The sequence below is a fragment of the Peromyscus californicus genome, unplaced genomic scaffold, assembly GCF_007827085.1.
Source record: "Peromyscus californicus insignis strain IS unplaced genomic scaffold, ASM782708v3 Scaffold_7__1_contigs__length_154581171, whole genome shotgun sequence".
NCBI classification, from domain to species: domain Eukaryota; kingdom Metazoa; phylum Chordata; class Mammalia; order Rodentia; family Cricetidae; genus Peromyscus; species Peromyscus californicus.
In genome coordinates, this window is record NW_026294595.1 from 122,058,511 (window position 1) to 122,067,363 (window position 8,853).

Here is an 8,853-nt window from a genome sequence, read left to right on the forward strand (position 1 = left end):
ACTGGCCAATCATTTGTAAAACCTGGTACTGGCACACACGGTCAGCATTTGCACTCAGACCAGAGGAAGGCTTTGCCAAACCTTTGAGCTTCACCCCAGGGCAAGGCTTTGCCATTCTCATGGGCCTGAGATGTTGGGTCCTTGACATGGTTGCACTCATATCAAACAATACACATCCACTCAGGACTTTTTCTACTCTTTACACATTAACTCAAGGCTTCCTAAGCTCTCCCTCCCACACTCATACACATAAAATACAAATAGAACATTTTTGTCATTTTCAGTCTGTTTTTCTGATAATGTATTTTTATTCTATCTTACAGGCAGATTGGAAAGTTAAAGAACCCAGGTCCTTCACCTTTGGTAATTTTCCAAGTGCTGTCATAAAGGACATCATTGACATACCAGGTGGGCTCGAAGAGGAGTTGAAATAACAAGGTGCTGGCTAGGGATCTGGTCCAAGCCCTAATTGCACTACCAAGCTGAGTTTTCTGAAACATGGGCATCCATTCAGAGGAGAGTGCTTCCTTTTTAAAGCAGGGCAGCTTTGTCCTACATAAGCACCTCAGACGGACAGACAGACACCTCTACTTTCTACTGTCCAGCAAGATGAGCAACTGTCTTCAGCTGGTGGTGTGAATTCAAGTCCCCAGATGTTTCCATGATTGGGATCCCAAAAGAAAAGATACTCAAGAGTTCATGTGAAGGCCTGCATGTGGGTAGTCACAAAAATGATACAACACGTTCACAAGAGAAGGGTGGTGTGCAGGGAAGAGAGACTTTAGCTGACAGTTAGGTCAGTAGCAGTCAGCATGTGTCTCTACTAGAGGAGGGAGGGAGGGAGGGAGGGAGAGAGAGCCAGAGAGAGAGACACAGAGAAATACACACACAGAGACAAAGACATAGGAGAGACAGACAGACAGAGACACAGAGAAGTGGAGGGAGGAATGAGAGGGAGGGGAAGGTAGAAAGAGAAGGTGGAAGGGAGATAGGGGGGAAGAGAAAGTAGGAGGAAGGGAGGGAGGGGGAGAGGGAGAAAGAGATGGTGAGAGACGGGGGGAGAGAGAGAGAGACAGACAGACAGAGAGAGACAGAGACAGAGAGAGACAGAGAGACAGAGACAGAGACAGGGACAGAGAGAGAGAGAGGATACAGGCTATTCCTAGCTTCCACTCATGGAAACTTGCATCTGGTCTCAAGAATAGAAGAACTGAAAGTCCCACTGTGCTCCATCCTGCTGGGAAAGTGCATTTGCCCATCAGTTATGAACATGGAATCTCCTGAGCTAGATGCAAGATGAATGACATTCTGCAAGCTCTGGATTCTTTGATTTCTCTATTTATTCTGAATAAGGCACCCCTATTTTGGATGACAATCACACACACACACACATACGATGTTTAAAGAAATGGAGGGTAGTAGGCCTGGTGAAGAAAAGTATCCAGTGCTGAGTACAAAGCCACGGGCCACAGGAAATCATTGAAATTAGACCGAGCTGGTGCAGGGACACATGTTAGTACCCCGGCATTTGGGAGTTTGTGGTTGGAGAATCTCTTGAGTGTGCTAGTTTGAATCCAGGTAACAGAGTGAGACTGTGTCTCAATAAATAAATAATAAGAAAACCTTGAATGAATAAAAATTAAATAAAGAATAGTTTCCTTAGTTGCAATGGTCATATATCAAAGGGCCAATAGCCACATGTGTCCAAGATTTGTTTCATAATATGAAAGATTTTTACGTGTATGTATATAAACCACATGTGTGCAGGTGCCCATACAACATCATACAGGTGCCAGAAGTGGGTGTTAGGTCCCCTGGAGCTGGGATTACAGAGGGATGTGAGCTGCCTGGCTGAACTCCATCCTCTGGAAGGCAGCACAGCTTTTCACAGCTGAACTGTCTCTTCAGGCCAGTGCATGTCAGATGCCCAGAACTTCCCTTATCACAAGAAGTTCCATCAGAAAGTGCTAGAATGGTTCCTGTGAGGAAGATGACATATTCTATATATGCTTTGTTTAGGTTTGAAGGTTAAAATAATACGTCATAGTAATAGAATACAGTAACACGTGGAATAAATATTGGAATTGACTTTTCATTTCTGTTATTTTTTTTTAAAGAAGTGATATTATTACATAGCCCTGGCTGGCTTGGAACTTTCTATGCAGCTATGGCTAGCCTTGAACTCACTATGACGGCCAGGCCAGCCTTTAGTTTGCAGCAATCCTCCTGCCTCTGCCCCACGGATGAGATTATAGGCAGATGCCACTATGTCCAGCACCAAATCATGGAGAAGTTGAACAGGATACATGTGAGGCTTGCATTAAGGAAACATTGTAAACAGAAATAGCTATGTACGGACGCATTATTAGGAGAGAGCCTCGTTACTGAGGGCACCAGGCTGCAGGCCGCTTGGCTGTTACTGGATTGCATGTGCTGTTGACTGTCTTTTCCCTGGAAGAGGTCACCATATTGTAAGAAGAATTCTTTACCCGAAGCATGTTCTATTCCAGGTACTTGGCTCTATATGCCCTCTACCCTGTCACAGTTGCCACTTCAACAATTCTTCCTTCTCATGACATTGACCCCTTTTGACAGGATAAGGACACTGAGAGTTTTCAGGGTCAGTTAATTTCTGGTAAGTACAGTGGATTGATGGGTCTAGCTTTTTATTTTTTGAGGGGTCAACACTTACTTTATTTTACAAACTAAAGCATTAACAAGGCAAGAACAAGGACAGTTAACAACACATGGATTCTCCTTTAGATGGAAAGAAATTGGTTTTTTTTCCTCCCATTGCCTGAATTTTCTCAATTTACAGTGGATTGAGCATTGATCCAAAGTCCAGGGTTTGTAAACTCTTACAACCCTGGAAGTTGCTAATAACAGACACAGTCTGGACACTCTACCCATCATCTGGCCCACCACTTACAGATGTGAGGAAGGGCTGTACCCACCACACAAAGAAGAGAGAGAAGCAAGGATGATGTGTTCTTCCTGAGGTCAGCAGGGCCCATCTTTGTGAAGGGAAAGTGAAATGTGCACTTCAGGGAAGAAAGAGGCACGGAGCAAAGCATGCTGGTTACAATATGGAAGGGCATCCGGAGAAAGAAGGGTGCCAGGGAAACACCGATGCGTAAGAACCAGGAAGAGTAGGGAGACACACGCTTCCAAAATCAAGTGCTCAGGAGTAGCCAGTAAGTTTTTTATTGCGGAGGAATCCAAGCCTCTCCCCACCCCCACAGGTGTCTGTGGTATATGTGTCCTCATTCATGAATGCTATATATGCAAATCCCACTACTCATTAAATTCTATATATGCAAATCCCACTACTCATTAAATTCTATATATGCAAATCCCACTACTCATTAAATTCTATATATGCAAATTCCACTAGTCATTAAAATTTTAAACAAATCTTTTACTAACATATTTTACATCTATCATCTATCTATCTATCTATCTATCTATCTATCTATCTATCTATCTATCTATCACCTATCTACTTATTTGTGCGTGTGTGTTGAGTTGTGGGCTGTGTTTTTCATGGGCTGTGTGTGTAGAGGCCAGGAGACAGCTTGCAGGAGCCAGTTCTTTCCCTCTACCATGTGGGTCGGGGGATCAAACTCAGGCCATTTGTCAGGCTTGAGATTAGGCACCTTTACCTGCTGAGCCTTCTCACTGCCCCCTGCTATCATATTTTAATTATACAAAATTGGTTTCATTATGACATTTTCATATTTATATACATATATATATATATATATATGTGTGTGTGTGTGTGTGTGTGTGTGTGTGTGTGTGTATAATGTATTTTGGTCACATTCATCTCTTCACTACCTACTCTTGTTCCCCCAAATCCCATGGACCCCCTTCCTTCTACTTCCTTATCTTTTTTGCTTTGATGACCCAGTGAGCTTTTCTAGGGTTGCTTATGTCATTGGGGGCCATTCACAGGAGGGTGGGCAACTTACCAGTGGCCACACCAGGAAAGAAAACATTTCTACCTCCTTCAACAAGCTTTAACTGCTAAAAGCTCCTGAGGGAAGGGTCGGGCCATGTGGGTCTCTCCCCTCATGGGTGTAGTTTGATCTGATTCTAAATGGGAGGCTGAGTGGTACTTTTCCATGCTTAATTAATTCGTTTTGTGATGCTGGAAGTCGGACTCAAGGCATAGTGTGTGTGATGCAGGTACTGTCCCTACCCACTGCACCCCTCTCTAAGTTTACTCTTTAAACTAGCACATGCCCAGTCGGTAATGATTGATTGAACAAATCAAACCAAGCAAATATATTAGTTTCTGGAAAACAGGAATTACCTCTCTGTGTTTTGTGTATCTCAACAAAAAGAGAAAAATGCATGAAAGGAACAAATACTAAGGACAAAATGTTATCATTCATTTTGGGAAAACAGTTTTCTTTTGTGGGTTATATATTACGGCCAAAGTAAAAAGCAAATTATCTGTAGAAGAAAGAAAAACTAACGGCAAGATGGTCACTACGTTTTATGGTAAGGTCAGTTTATTTTTTTATAACTTTCCTCCCTGAAAAAGAAACACTACACCATATATTTTTTATTTTCTGAACAAATTTGACATTCAGTGTAACTGGCATTCAGTAGAGAACTAGATCCATGGTTAAGAGAGTGTACTGCTCTTGCAGAGGATGCAAGTTCAGTTCCCAGCATCTACGTTGGGCAACTCACAACTGTGTATAACTTTAGCTCCACTCACATTCAGGTGCATGTACCTAAACACAGATTCACATAATTAAAAATAAAATAAATCTTTAAAATGTTAACATATGTACTGAGCTGACTTAGTGTTGACATTGTTAATTAACTGTAGCTGTGTAATAAGCTGCCTAAAAGCATGGTGACCCAAGACCACAGGGATTTGTCATTTCTTGGGGTTACCTGGATGTCTGGGCACCTTTTTAGGTGTTTTCTCTTGAGCACTAAGACACCTATATTCAGCTCTGGGTCAGCTGGGCTGTGAGTTCCAAGATGGCCTCATTCTTACTGCTGTTCTTGTCACTTGCTTTGGCTGAGTTATCTTCCTCCACCTCGATCTCAGCCTCCCGAAAGTCCCTCCTCACTGTCACTTCTCTCCATGGCAAATTCTGGCCACATCTTGAGTGCTCCCAGAGTGGGCAAGCTCTGGAACACGCCATAGTCCATATTAAAGCCAGCCTGAGATTTGAGCAGGAACTCTGTGGTTGAAGTACTTATAGAACCATCATGGGGTCTATAGTTTGGACTCCCCAGAGCCCATGTAAATGCTGGGTGGATGTGGTGGCCCACCTGTAATTCCAGCCATAGGAATAGACACAGGGGATCTCCTGAGCAAGCTAGCAGGTTAGACTAGCTGTATTTCTCACTCTGGGTCTGACTGAGAGACTATGCCTCAGCAAATACAGTGAGTGGAAGAACCATAAAACACTTCAGGCCCCCACATGTTCATGTGCACATACATGAGCACACATGTACCCCCACCCCACACATATGAGACAAGCATATACACATGCATACCATGCACAAACAGAGACAAATAAATAAACAAGCAAGCAAACAAACAAAAAACAGACTGTCTTAAAAGATGAGGGAACAGACCTCACCTTTCCCCTGGAGGCCTCTAGACATTACAACCATGTTCTTTAACCCATTTTCTATAGGCAGCATCCATTGAACCTGATGGGAGAGGACAGAAAATAGTGTTGGCATTAGTGATCTCAAATATGACCTTGAAACGTTTGTTGATTTCCTTGTGATCACTGGTGGCTTGTGTAGAATGCTCATAGCTGTCAATCATGGTGTTCTTACTACTGTATGCATCCTATTTGGGGCCTTTAATGGCTAGAAATATAATCTTGAATGTACTTGAGTGACCAGGTATTTTACTTGTGAATGATTATGCTTGAGTGGAAGTATTAGATGGAGGCCAATAGTTTTTATCAAGCAAGAGAGCTCTGAATGATGTTCTCAGGAGGAGTGCTTGTGGAAATATGAAAGAAGACTTGATCAAAGTGATAGTCTTAGAGGAAATACAGCATATATCCCAGTCTAGGATGCTCATCTGTGATGTTTCACAGGGGGAGGCTGAGTTGAAGGACCATCAGTTTGAGGCTAGTGGGAATACGTAGCAAGACTGGGCTTTAAGAAAGAAAGAGATGTCATAAATACAATTCTGTCTTAAAAACCAAGAAGGAAATTTTGCTGTTCACTAAAAGACAGATAAACCTTGAGGACATTAAAGTTACATGAAATAAGCAGGCCACCTACCTGAGGGTCCCAAAGAGGTCAAATTCATAGGAACAGAAGACAGAATGGTGGTTGTGAAGCTGGGTGGAGGATATGGGCTTAGAGTTTCAACCTTACAGAGCAGCATTTAGAGAGCTTCTGCAAAACAAGGTAGATTTCCTCACTACCCTAAGCTGTTCACTGCTAAATGGGTAGATTGTGAATTCCCATGTAGTTTTTTAAAAAAACTACAATTAACAACCTTTTACTTAAAATATATACTGCTATGATGTTCTGCCTTCCTAAGATGGGTTCATGCCTAGAGGCTCCTTGGCCTCTCTAACTTGGACATCCTTGATCCTCAGTGAGGATGGAAGAAGGAAGCCATTCAGAAGAACTTGAATGGTACCTCGAGAGGAAGGGCCACCATTTCACCTTAGGACTCCCACATGACGTCTATATTGTCCATGAGGATGGATAAGTAAGCAGGCCCTTTCATCAGACTAGAGGGCTTGATTTTGTTTCAGCCACACTGCAGGGAAACCCACTCACCATCTGGCTGCCAGGACATCACAGTCCTGCTGGTTTTGCCCTTAGAATTTACAACCCCTCTTCCTTTGTTTATAAGTGCCTGAAGTTGAGGACATAGAACACAGCCTTCTGGAGGTCACCATGAAAATTTCTTTCAATGACTTCTTTCTTTTTCTAAGTCTGTTGTGGAAATTGCTTTAGTTATGTAAAGATGTGTTATATTTGTCTATTCTGTGGAACAGTACTTTAACTGTGTAAAGGTGTGTTACATTTGTTTATTGCTGCATTTGTTTAATTATGAAAAGATGTGTTGCTGTTTCACCTTGCCTGCCTAAGGCACCTGATTGGTCTAATAAAAAGTTGAATGGCCAATAGCTAGGCAGAAAAAGGATAGGCGGGGTTGGTGGGCAGAGAGAATAAATAGGAGAACTCTAGGCTCAAGAGGAATGAAAAAAGAAGAAGAGAGGAGAAGGAGGAGAGAGCAAGGTAGAAAGAAAGGGACACACTCGGGGTCAGAAGCCAGGCAACCACCAGCCAGACACAAGAAGCAGTGAAAGTAAGATATACAAAAGGAAAAAATGTAAAAAGACCTGAGACAAAATGTAGATGAAGAGAAACCGGTTAAGTTACAAGAGCTAGCAAGAAACGAGCCTAAGCTAAGGCCAAGCATTCATAACTAATAATAAGTCTCCATGTTATGATTTGGGAGCTGGTTGGTGGTCTCTCAGAAAGCCTGGTACATAAGTCTATTGGCTGTATAACTTAGGCGCACTGGTATATTCATCAGGGATTAATTTAGCTGCAAATTCCAATACTTGATTGCCGAGGACAATTGTGGTGGTGAGAAATGTCCCGCAGAAGCTAGGGCATTTAAACACTTGGTTCCAAACTGGTGCTTTGGGGAGGTGGGGGTGGAAAGAGTATGTCACTGGGGACTGAGAGATTACATACTCATCTCACTTCCATTCACTCTTTCTGCTTCATGTTTGCAGTCGAGGATGTGAGTTTTCTATGCCCCCTCTGACTGCATGCTTGCCGCTTACTACCTGGTTTCCCTGCCATGATGGACTCCTACCTCTCTAGAGCCAAAATAAGCATCCTCTTCCTAAGTTGTCTTTGGTCATAGTGCTTTATTACCAAAAAGCAACAAATACAAAGATCCTACTAGGGATTTTGTTCTTCACATAACAAGAAGGCTTGAGTAAGTAGGAGGGGTTGGATTGGGTTCTCCCTTCTACTTCCTGCCCCTCCTCTTCTTTCTGCTCCTCTTCCTCCTCCTCCCCTCCTTTTCTTCACCCTCACTATCCCCTTCTTCCTCTTCTTTGATGGAACTTTGTCTCAGAACCTTCTTGCTGGGGTGTACAATCACAAGATGACTTCACACTCCATTGTCTCCCTATTAGCTGGAAATGTAGTACCACCACATGGCAAGGGAGCTTGTGGGCACTTCTCAGAGTTGCCGGCCCATGCCTGGCATCTACCTCCGAGATTTCAGAATTAGTTGGCTCTGCTATCATTTGGAGATGGTAGAGTCTTGGTCTCAGAGTGAAAGTGTTGAGTTGGTGGAATGTCAAATGCAATGTAATTAGGCCATTGGAAGATCAGTTGTGATTCTTTTGCAACCCAGGTTAGTTCTCAAGAGAGGGTTGCTATGAAAAAGAACACTGGCCCCTCTGCACCCTCCTGCATCTGTCTGCTGTGTGACCCCTCTCTCTCTGCATGTGTTCCCTTAATTCTGGTGGCATTTTCCTTGATGTGATGCAGCCAGGATGCCCATCATTAGAACTGGTGCAATGCCTTTTGGACTTTCAGTTCCCAAAATTGTAAGCTAATCCTTTTTCCCTTATATATTAACCTGCCTCAGCTAGTATGATGTGGCAGCAGCAGGTAGACTAATACATAGTCTTTCTCTTCTTGTCTTAAGATAATCCTAGACTATGCCATGGAGAGGGGTGGGGGATGAAGAACAGGAGAGCTTTTCTGCAACAGAGAAATGCTCCACTCTTCTTCCAGGTGGCAAAGAGTATACATCAGTTTTGTGCAAATCTTCCTTTAGGACTGGAAGCTTTATGCTCACGCCACTTCCTG